The following is a 12,500-nucleotide window of genomic DNA, read 5'->3' as shown; positions in this document are numbered from 1 at the left end:
AGGATGGCTACTGAAGATCAACTCTTATTAATGTAAAGTGTGTGTGTGTGTGTGTGTGTGTGTGTGTGTGTGTGTGTGTGTGTGTGTGTGTGTGTGTGTGTGAGTGAGAGAGAGAGAGAGAGAGAGAGAGAGAGAGAGAAGACGTGTTACTAGTTGCCACGACCATGCAATGTAGTGGAATGTGATGTGTGATGTGTTGGCTATTCTGCCTCACACGCGTTATTGTGGACTCTGGCTCTCTTTTTAGTTTGTTTTTGAGGTCGTCACTTCCTTCACATGATCATGGGGTTTGAATTTGCAGATTGCATGTCCAGAAAGCCAGAAGCACAGACGTTGTTTTCCTTCCTCGGTATTCCAACAGTCTAGGCAGGAGCAACAAGCGGTGTCGTTTGCCCTTAGGCTAGACACAGACACCCCTATATCACTGTAACACAGCCGTACCCAATTTGTCTAGACACGCCGAGAAAGCTGCAAGAACGCTGTGTGCAGCGACGCGCTGGTTTTGCAATAGACTAGACAAGGCCTCAAATCAGATTCACACCCTGGGCCACACTGCCCTGGCCCTGAACACTTACGCACATTCCCAGTGACACTATATGAGAATGGATCTGTGTTTGGACAGCGGATTAAAACCCTAGATCATCTGTGTAGGGGTTTAAAACAAACAAACAGATCAGTACACAAACAGACAGACTACCCCAAACATCAAGGCTAGGCTTAACAACAAAGGATCCATTCATACCGAGACCATGAACTAGCCTTTGTTGGTCTCTATCCTAAGTCACCAAGGCCATCTTGTAATGACCATTGTTATGCCGATGGGATAGTCGCTTGGTTTGGCCCCCGTCCTGTCCTGTCCGGTCCTGTCCTGGGCTGGGTCAGCCCATCCATCCATCCTCCTCAGTCAGTCCTCCCCACCAGTAGTGTCACATGTTGCTCCTTTGGTTCCCTGCTGGTGTGGTGGGCTACTGTTCCTCCCCACTCCAAAGCTCCCTCATTGTGCCTGCCTGTCCCCTGTCTTTCATGCCTCATTTAGGGATCACCGCCCTGAGAAACCATGGAGCTCACTCTGTGTCTGTGTCTGTGTCTGTGTCTGTGTCTATCTGCTTACCTTTCTTTCCTCGCTCTCATCTTCTTAGGCCTGTTGGTTAGGCTATGTGTCTGTTTCTTTTTTTGATCAAGTTTTTCCCCCCATTCTCTTTATCCTTTCCTGCAGGCTAAATGGAGGGTAGTAAAAAGGTAGTAAATTCCACCTAGGAATATCTGCAGGCACCCTGTTAGTATACCCGTTGCCCTGCACCTCTTTTCTTTTGGAGACCACTACTCCCTGCCTTTCAGAATCTTTTGTGTGTCTGTAATTTCCTCGTCCACTGGAAATAACAGCTATAGGGCCCATGTATGCTCTACTTATGTGCACTTCTCTCACCTGTGTGGCTGGAAACGTTGGAGCTCACTGTCATTCATGAGAGAAAGAGAGAGAGAGAGTTGTGGTAGTTATGACAACTGTTTACAAGTGTTAGACACTTAAACAGTAATTCCACCAAAGGAGGCTATATGTTGACTCGGAAGGAACGATTCCACAGAACTATGGATGTTGCCTGGCCTAGTTGAGTAAAACTAGTGACCATAATGTTCTCTTACACTCATGATAAAGATTCCACTTACATCAGCACTCTGGCTTGGGACTGTGATGGCAAAGCACCAGGGCCGTATTATAACTGTTTCATAGTTTTAATAGGCTGTCATTTGGCTAAGCTGTTTCATCCAGGATTATTATGTAATTATGCTGTTTTGACAGTTTTTAGTAGAATTAAATTAGTGCAGCATTCCTGGTCATTTTGGACAGTTTTTGCGATCTAAAACTCAGCCAAGTTTCACTGCAAAACCCACAAAGGTCTACCCACTCCACTATGCAATTAATTTTTATTTTTATTTTTCCTTCCTGGTATCTGTTAACTTCCGTGTTGTGAAAGTGAAGTGTGTGTGGAGGCGTGTAGTGGGTGGGAGACGTGACGCCTTGTTTTTTCGTAACATTGGTTAAAAACCTACAAAACTGTTATTTTTCCTTTAAAAAACAAATGTCAATGAAAGATGATGTGGTGCATTTTTTTTGGTTTCATATTAGTCTTAGATGAGAAGAAACATTTTTGTTAAGATTTATGTAAAGGTTTATATGTCAAATATCCTGCGGTGTAACTGTAACATTAATTAAACCTGGAATATAATATATATACCTGTATAAATTAACCAACAACATTTTTAATAATTTATGAAGCATTTGGCATGATTGCATAAATATTAACTTTATATTAAGATATGTGAATGTGAAAAAAAACTTAAAAGACAGTAATATTAACTACAAGTTCAATTTCGTAATGCAAATTGCGTCCTGTGGGGTGACATGTATGTCAATGTTTGTGAATGGGCAGCTGCAAGGCCAACTACAAGGGTCTTAAAGACTGGCTCCTAACCAGTCAGTACCTCAGTTATTGGAGAGTGCTGTGGAAGTTTAAGGTGACTATTAACCTCTTCATATGTCTTCATATTGCCATGTTTCTGTCACGCAATGCTTAGGTTCATTTTATGGTGTCCTGTGGTGTGACTGCTCTTAAAACGTTTTTTTTTAATATAAATGAAAACATATGATTAAACACAATATCATTACCAAGTTAGCATGAGCTCAGATGTCAGTCATGTATATAAAAGGATTAAAATGGCCATAATGCAGTGAATTTCCTGTGGTGTGACATGCCTATGCAATGTGTTGATGCAGTCACATTTTCCCAACAATGGCAAAAATAAGACGAAATTTCACGGACCACTAAGTGCTTTATTTTTTTCTATTTTTTCCCCATCATTTTTTTCAGGAATTGGAAAAACTTTTTTTTTTGCGTTACGCCCTTAAACGTCAACCACCCAAGTATTGAAATACGTAGGGTAAACATTGGGCAATGTTTGAGTGTTTGAGCCAAGATTGAAGTGGAATATCACTGATTCATTTGAATCAGAATTCATTAGAAATGCGAATGCAATTTCGCTGCGTGCACTGGAATGCTTTGTCAATGGAAATGGGAGTTTCCAGGTGGGCTTTAAAACGAGATGGGTAAATTACAGAGACATACTGTAGTTTTCCTTAAGAAACATTTGGAAGGGATAAGTCAAGTGTGCAAAAATGTGTGTCACTGAAGACTCATCTGATGTGTCATATGTGGTGAAATACCTGGAGTATTCATCATGGCTATGCGCTTACCACTAGTGTCATTACAGAGTGGTTGCAGCCTGTACACATCAAATCATCTGACCTGGGAGCAGGACCAAATTAGCACAGACAAATGAAGTTGGAAAAGGCCACTTCAACCCAGAATGAGAGATGCTTGCTCTCGCTTTTCTAGTTGTTTTTACCTTATTTTACCTTATGTGATTTACTGGAAGATGTATGCTTCCCCAGACGTCTGCAAATAAAAGAAAAAAAGTGGAAGCAAAATATCCTAGTTGTTGAAGTGGACTTTTTCCAACTTCACGTGCAGTGATGAATCTCAATATTTCTCCTCCAGTCCTTTCCTCCATTTTTGTCCCTCTGTGCCATCCCTCCTCCTCTGTAACCAAGAAGGAACCGAGGGAGAATGGAGGAACTGTGAGAAACACCACATGCATGCAGGTGGGTCATTGATGCTTTTTGTAGAAGTCAAGTGGTGCAACCACAGATAGAGCCACTATTGTAAGGATTAAATTAATATTCATTAGTTCACTATCTGAAATTTGAATGAAGCATGTATGCATACATCTTCGTTCTCGCTGGAGAACAGACTTCTCGTGATCGTGCCGCTGTCGCAGGAGAGTGGCTGTCCACACGGTGGACCGATCATCAAAGTGCTTCACGGGGTCCGCAGGGACCACTGCATTCAAGAAGCTGAGATAGATTATGTGGCGTATTGGGCAACATCGCTGGCTGTGGTGCTGAAGTACTGCCACGGCCGAGAAATCTCTGTGCTGTAAACATTCTCGAGCTCGGGAGTACGGGGCGCCACTGAGAGCTCAGCTTGGGCAGTATCTGCGCCCGCAGATATGTGCAACTCTGAGCGGACACCCCCCGGCAGACGATGGTTGGAGAGCAATGGAGCAAGGTGAACTGGGAGGATGCTAGGGCAAGACACCTGACGAATCGATCGAACAGTGGCAGGCGAAAGGTGAGGTGGTGGGTGCGAGTGAGAGAACATTTCTGACTGGAGACAGGTGAGCGGAGAATAAATGCTCTATAGTTAATTGAGGGGCGTTCCAAATTCCAGTGTGCCGAAATTCCACCAAATGACAGCACAGTGGAGAATGAGATGCAGCTGGTTAAATAGGCGTGCCCATCTTTTCACGCTAAATTCAGACGAATGACAGTTGAGTGAAGAAAAGCAGGTGGTATATCAGGCATGCAAAATTTCATTACGCTTCTCTCCAACTTTCGTTTTGAACAAAACATGCATTTAAAAAAAAAAACATTCAGTCCATGTAAATGAAACATGTTGCACAATTAAGTAATTCACCAACTAGTAACATCAGCTGTGGTTGCACCACCCTGACGTCTGCTTCTAAAAACTTTCATGACTCCGTCCCATTTCTACAGCTCACCTCACTCCTTCACTACACTCCTAATATTCTCACACTTCCAAGTACTGAGACCACATCCTCATGACCTCAAGGCTGGAGGACCCATGAAGAACCTGAAAATAAATACTGAGACCAATGTATGAATGCCCCGTTTTCAACACTTCTTCATCTCCTGTTCCAGCAGCTGTGGTGGTTGACCGAAAGAGAAGAAGGACAGAACACCGCCCCTGTAGGAGACGAAACCTGACCACACTCCTTTGCATTGGGTGGGCGGATCCTCTTTCTCTAATCTACTCTCTTTGGTAGTGCTGTTTGCACTCATAGCAGAGGCAGCCTTTGGCTGACAGCATGCATGCGTCCGCACAATTTTATCTGGCAGTTGCATTTGTAAAGAATTCATTTTGCAGGCTTGAAATAAAAGAAGGTAGTTATTTTGTGTCATTTCTCCTCACTTCACTCTTCACTTCACAGTTGACTTGCAAAGCGAGAGTTATTGAAAGCCCACCTGGGAAACTTCCATTGTCATTGTGACACAGCACTTTACAGCACACAAGTATCCACTGCAAACAAAGAAATTGCATTTATGCCTCACCCGTACAAGGTGACAGCCCCCAATGGCGCCCCCAGGGAGCAGTGTCGCGGGACGGTACCATGCTCAGGGTACCTCAGTCATGGAGGGGGATGGGGGAGAGCTCCGGTTAATTACTGGCTGGTCGGGAGTCGAAACGGCAACCTTTGGGCTACAAGTCTTGACGCCCTAACCGCTTACCCATGACTATTATGCAGGGTCATTTCACGTGAAATCAGACACTTTGGGACCCGACCGACCCGGATTTCAATCATACTTGGTGTGCCTTTTCAGTAGCAAGGTAGCACCCCAGAACTGCATTGGTTTGAATCTGACACTAATATTAAGGGAGAAACAGACTAGGAAAGGTTCACATGTGAGGGTAGGACACTATACATTCAGCCTTGAATATATCAGTCAGTGTTAGTCACAAAAAGATGCCTGTGGTGTTGTTTGAAAGCTCTTTTCTGGCTCTACATATTACACAATCGCCTTGGAATACAACTACTCTCAGAATATGAATTATGATAAATTGAAAAATTAAAAATTGAATATCTAAAAAACTTATATTTTAAAATGGCCAGTTCCTTGTCCAAACGTAGCCGGCAATGTCATGAGCAGCACCTAAAATGCTGGTGTTCGGTTTGTTATTCATTTCAGAGAGAATTTGACTCACAAATATGGCGTCATACAGACCACTTACTAATAATATGGTAATACCATAGTAGCATCACATGACAAAACAAATACAAAACAAAAATGGTCAGTGTCCATGGTCCCAGGTTTCAGAAACTAAGGCAGATGTCCATTTATACACACCAAATGATGATATGTGAATTTTTGAACATTCCTTCTCTGTGTACCTGTGCCATCTTCCCTTTACCGTACTTTAAAGAGATAATCAATGGCTACACTCTCATTTTGTACTCTACCAGTGCATTTGAAGCAGCAGCTGTGTCTTTTGTAGATAATGTATAAGTACGTCCCTTTGCAGTTACAGGTTACACTACCAGAAGCACATCCTGATGATCCATGACAAGTCTATCTAATCTGAAGGGAAAAGTGAAGGATGGAGATGGCCCATGAGGATGCAGGAAGTTCAGTTTCACCTCTCCAGTGCTCGGCATACATTCCTCAGCACATGCTAGCCACCAGTTGCCATCATATACAGCTACAACATACCCTTTGATGCTTGAAAATGTAACACATTCCTTTACTGAGCTCACTCTTTCAACTCTGCCTTCTCTGAATGCTGAAAATGGCCTAACTTCCACTGTGTCCATTGACAATGGGCAGAAGCTGTGTAGTTTTTGAGTACCTGGAATAGTTATTGCAGATTCAAACCTTTTCAACAGGTTCTCAGCTTCATGATGGTACATCTCTGTTGTGGCAAACTGGCAATGGATGTTCTTGACATTATCCTTGACTGACTCCCTTGAACCAGGAACGTTTTTAAAACTATAGTTTTATAATTCAAGATGCTATTCAATCATTTCACTGGAACAACCAGTGCAGGCCACAATCCATCCATTTGTATGCTACTACCAAGATCAGTTGAAACTGGGGAAAAAAATCTAACAACAAAACAGATTTTTTTCCCCAGTTTCAACTGATCTTGGTAGTAGCATACAAATGGATGGATTGTGGCCTGCACTGGTTGTTCCAGTGAAATGATTGAATAGCATCTTGAATTATAAAACTATAGTTTTAAAAACGTTCCTGGTTCAAGGGAGTCAGTCAAGGATAATGTCAAGAACATCCATTGCCAGTTTGCCACAACAGAGATGTACCATCATGAAGCTGAGAACCTGTTGAAAAGGTTTGAATCTGCAATAACTATTCCAGGTACTCAAAAACTACACAGCTTCTGCCCATTGTCAATGGACACAGTGGAAGTTAGGCCATTTTCAGCATTCAGAGAAGGCAGAGTTGAAAGAGTGAGCTCAGTAAAGGAATGTGTTACATTTTCAAGCATCAAAGGGTATGTTGTAGCTGTATATGATGGCAACTGGTGGCTAGCATGTGCTGAGGAATGTATGCCGAGCACTGGAGAGGTGAAACTGAACTTCCTGCATCCTCATGGGCCATCTCCATCCTTCACTTTTCCCTTCAGATTAGATAGACTTGTCATGGATCATCAGGATGTGCTTCTGGTAGTGTAACCTGTAACTGCAAAGGGACGTACTTATACATTATCTACAAAAGACACAGCTGCTGCTTCAAATGCACTGGTAGAGTACAAAATGAGAGTGTAGCCATTGATTATCTCTTTAAAGTACGGTAAAGGGAAGATGGCACAGGTACACAGAGAAGGAATGTTCAAAAATTCACATATCATCATTTGGTGTGTATAAATGGACATCTGCCTTAGTTTCTGAAACCTGGGACCATGGACACTGACCATTTTTGTTTCGTTTTTGTTTTGTCATGTGATGCTACTATGGTATTACCATATTATTAGTAAGTGGTCTGTATGACGCCATATTTGTGAGTCAAATTCTCTCTGAAATGAATAACAAACCGAACACCAGCATTTTAGGTGCTGCTCATGACATTGCCGGCTACGTTTGGACAAGGAACTGGCCATTTTAAAATATAGGTTTTTTAGATATTCAATTTTTAATTTTTCAATTTATCATAATTCATATTCTGAGAGTAGTTTTATTCCAAGGTGATTGTGTAATATGTAGAGCCAGAAAAGAGCTTTCAAACAACACCACAGGCATCTTTTTGTGACTAACACTGACTGATATATTCAAGGCTGAATGTATAGTGTCCTACCCTCACATGTAAACCTTTCCTAGTCTGTTTCTCCCTTAATATTAGTGTCAGATTCAAACCAATGCAGTTCTGGGGTGCTACCTTGCTACTGAAAAGGCACACCAAGTATGATCGAAATCCGGGTCGGTCGGGTCCCAAAGTGTCTGATTTCACGTGAAATGACCCTGCAGTAGAAGTTATTAGTCGTTTGTGATCGAAATAAAGATGGCCATCAAAAAACGGGAAAAACTCTCAGAAGGCACAATTCCTAATCATGCTGGACTTCTTGTGGGCTTACGGATTCATGTTCATTCACACATTTCTCAAAAGAAGGTTGAGAGCCACTGCTTTACATCAATCACAACTGAAGAAGCTCCTTGGGACTGGAGAGAGTGAAAATGTCTTCAACCTCAAAGAAGAGTGCTTACCATTAAAGTCTTTGGTTGACTTGGCAGTGCACTCCGCTCTCTGAGTGCCATTCTAACCTCTTGTAGTCTATCCAAGTACTCCCCTCTATTCCCCCAACGCCCCAACTTGACTCTTGCCAGATGGATGCAGTTCCGCCAGGCTCCATATGGTGTTCCACTGAGCTCCGCACATTCATCTGGGATTGCACCCGATGGGAAGGACTTCAAGGGAGCAGAAAATAATCAGGCTTACTGGGAAGGGTTTTCAAAGATGTGGCAAATGTGGCTGAGAAGCAACTTTTTGATCCAGACAGTACTGGTGCACAGCTCACAGCAAGAAACGGAAAGCATTGACATTGATTTGTGATATCTCAATTGCGTTGTCAACTCTTTCTTGGCTGCTTAACCATTTGAAGAGTAAGGATTTACCCCAGTTCTTCTTAAATCTTACTCTAACAGTCTACATCACCCTCTGGAGAGAATGTGGAGAAAACATGGTGGATCATGCTCATAGGCCTATATTTTGGTTGTGCCCCTCCATTCAGACTTACTGGAAGGAGGTGACAGAAGTTATTGATAAGGTGTTGGGTTAATGTGGATGTGACATTTCTTTTTCTGTATTTTGGTAATTTTCCTGAGGAATTGGACAAAGATGATGAGTATCAATTTGATGCATTCTGGTTAGAATTTTCTAACCACAAAGCATTAAACTGGCAAGGTCCGCATGCTCGCTGCTTAGCAAAAGCAGTACTGCTTCGTCACGAACGAGCCTATTGCAAGTGTGATTTTGAAGTCAGCCCCCAAGGTAGGCCTAGGCCTAATAATATTAGTGAGTTCTTCAAATTATTGAATTCCAGCTCCTTAACACCCCCCAAGTGACCAAATGCTCTGTTTGGCTGGTAGATAGGATAAAATACTACTCAGTTACTAGCCAGGTAATAAAGTTCTATGGTAGTTCAAAGTACTGTGAAGAGCAAGAGGATATGGTACTAACTATTTCCCAGATACACGGGATGTTAGGCTAAAATGCATTAAAATGCAGGTAATTGCATCTAAGAAAAGCTAAAATTTTGGGGGGGAAGACCCCCACACCTTCTGCCTGAATGAAGTGTCCCAAAATTCCCCCCTTGACAGATGGCAACCCTAGGTGTAGGGCAGGCTATACATGTAAAACAAAGCCTCTCAGATGGACCCGCCGGCGGCCCAGTTGCTTTGCCATGCTGTTGCGCTGTGTTGACCACATTTTCTCACTTGCGCCGTAAATTGCCTCGCTGCGATAAGTTGCTACTTAAAAAAAAAATCAAGGTTGGCAGGCTACGTTTACATAAATGACTGAACCAACAACACAGGTTAATTAGACTATTGTACTGTATTGATCGTATTGTATTGTATTGATTGTGATGTGCACTTATCTTCTTGACCTCCAGCTTAGTTTTCTTTTTCATTTTTTTGTTCTTACTTGCATTTGTCTTGTCTTACTTTACAAAAAATAACATTAATAGAAAATTCTACATCACCCATAGACCTGCAACATTTTGCGGGGCTCTGTGGGTATACAAAGTGTTTGTGATATCATAATGAAAACATATGATTTTGGTCTTAAAGGAACAGTCCACCTTTTTTGATTTTCACATATTTGCATTGTTTCCAAGCATTATTCATGGATGTGAAGATCATTTTTTCTCAGTGTTTTTAGTACTTTAGCATTAGTGTAGTTTGCATAACTGGAAGTAAATGGGAACATTAGAATCAAGCCGCAAGTGATCACATGACGGTATTATATAGCTGTTTTGCACTCTGGTGAATTTCACATTAATTTTAGAGAAGTTTATAAGCACATTTGATGATGTTTTGTTTGCTCCCATAGATTTGCATTGTTACGCCAAATTTGGCTATACTGTTAATCTAGGCAATGCAAACACATACGAAAAATCCTATGTAATACCACAATTTAGTGGGACTTCACTACGTATGAGCAATTTCTTGAAATGAGGTGGACTGTTCCTTAATCACATACACTGTATAGGCTATGTGATGGTATTTCTCAAAGAACTGGCAAGACTCCAGTTACCAACGCCCCAAGCTGAGCACAATTACAAACAGACTGTTCAGAGCAGCACAACAGCTCCAGGTCTTGGTGACGTGGCCGTCGTTATGTCTAACGACTTGCATGCCTTTCATGTTGGTGGTTTTGGAAGTGCTGCCTTACAGCGTTGCTCTGAAGTTGTAATGATATGTTTGTATTGTGCTGCTGCTGCTTGTCTTTCTATCCTGTGGATGTCGAGAAATCAGTGAAGTCACACTACAGATATCGGGTACAAATTGAACAGACGACTGTAAGGGTATCAAAATAACCTACTTAATCATAACTCAATATTTATTTACTCAACACGAACAAGGTTGACATTTTTATCCCATGAAAGTTCTTCATTACTTCCACAACGGCAAACAAATGAATCACACAGTTTGTAGGCCTACCTGAATATTTCTTTTGCTACAAATGGCTGGCTGACATACTGAGACTAAATGAACCCCCCACCCCACAGAGATCATTACTTATAACTGTGGGGTGACACAGAATCCATAGACATCAGTTTTGTCTTTGTGGTTGTTTTAACTTCATAGACTTTCTCCGGGCACTTGATTCCATAAGGTGTGTATGTGTCTGTGCCTGTGCATGTGTGTCTGTCTGTCTGTGTCTGTGTCTTGATTGAGTGTGTGTATGGTACATGTAAGTCTGGCAGTGAAATGTGTGCGCTAGTTCATTTGTCTCCATCATGAGAGAGAGAGAGAGAGAGAGAGAGGGAGGGATGCTCCCAGCACCAATTCCTTTCTTTGTCCTCTCTCTGTGCTCACAAGTGAGTGCACCCCCATATTTCTCTTTCTCTCTCTCTCTCTGTGCTTGCAAGTAAGTGCCAGCGTCACACAATAGTTCCCATCTGCCTGTGACAATAGCCTGTATGAATGGGTGTGTGTGTGGTGGAGAGAGAGGGGGGGGTCACTGCCACAGAGAAATGAATGAAAGGGAAGTAAATGGTCATCATTTCACACGTCATCTTTAAAACTCATTAATTTCCCTCGTGTCTCATTTGTACCTCCAACACACTCACTCACTCACTCACTCACTCACTCACTCACTCACTCACTCACTCACTCACTCACTCACAGTACACACACACACACACTCACTCACTCACTCACTCACTCACTCACTCACTCACTCACTCACTCACTCACTCACTCACTCACTCACTCACTCACTCACTCACTCACTCACTCACTCACTCACTCACTCACTCACTCACTCACTCACAGTGATTTCCCCATACATGCACGCAAACATGAACCCGCCTCCCCCTAAACAGCACTTGTTTTGTGGTGTCAACTGCTATTTCAATGTTGCACATTTTTCCTCTATGCATTGTGCCTTTGTCTATTTTGTTTAAAAACAGTGACTGTGTTTTTTTTTGCAACTTAGATAATTGTGTGTGTGTGTGTGTGTGTGTGTGTGTGTGTGTGTGTGTGTGTGTGTGTGTGTGTGTGTGTGTGTGTGTGTGTGTGTGTGTGTGTGTGTGTGTGTGTGTGTGTGAGTGTGAGAGAGAGAGAGAGAGAGACAGGTCTGCCCTCTCCTGTGATGAATGAATGCTGTCCCTGTTGCTAGCGTTAGCATCATGTAGCGCTTGACCACAGAAGAGGGGACACGGCTGGCTTGGCCATCCTAGGGAGTGTGGACGTGTGTGTGTGTGTTGTGTGTGTGTGTCTGAAGAGGTGACATCACCCCCCTTTTATTCTGCTCACTTTTACAAGCAGGGGGAGGAAGTAGGTGAGAGGTTGAGCTTGGGGAGAGGAGAGGAGAGGAGAGGAGAAGAGGGGAGGGGAGGGGAGGGGTGAGAGAGTGGTGGAGGAGAGGAGAGGATGGGTGAGCGGAGAGGTGGGGTGAGGCAGCAGAGCAGAGGGGAGGTGTGTGTGTGTGTGTGTGTGTGTGTAGGGGGGGGTGTAGCGGAGTGAGTTCCATTCATCCCGAAGAAAGGGATATAGAAATGAAATGAGAGGGAAAGAGAGAGAGAGAGAGAATGGAAACTGCTGATTGGAAGAGAGAGGGAGAAGGATGGAAAGAGAGAGAAAGACAAATGGCTGTGGGAAAAAGAAGAAAAGGAATCGCAGGATTT

The 12,500-nt window shown here is 42.8% G+C and overlaps 1 protein-coding gene across 1 annotated transcript in view; it reads left to right on the top strand.

Annotated features, from left to right (window-relative positions):
* acsl2 (acyl-CoA synthetase long chain family member 2) overlaps positions 1-12,500 on the top strand; it is a 41,179-nt gene that overhangs the window by 496 nt on the left and 28,183 nt on the right. The gene's annotated exons all lie outside the window — the stretch shown is intronic.

Source organism: Engraulis encrasicolus, chromosome 3, assembly GCF_034702125.1.
Source record: "Engraulis encrasicolus isolate BLACKSEA-1 chromosome 3, IST_EnEncr_1.0, whole genome shotgun sequence".
Taxonomy (NCBI): domain Eukaryota; kingdom Metazoa; phylum Chordata; class Actinopteri; order Clupeiformes; family Engraulidae; genus Engraulis; species Engraulis encrasicolus.
This window is presented reverse-complemented; position numbering and strand designations above follow the sequence as displayed.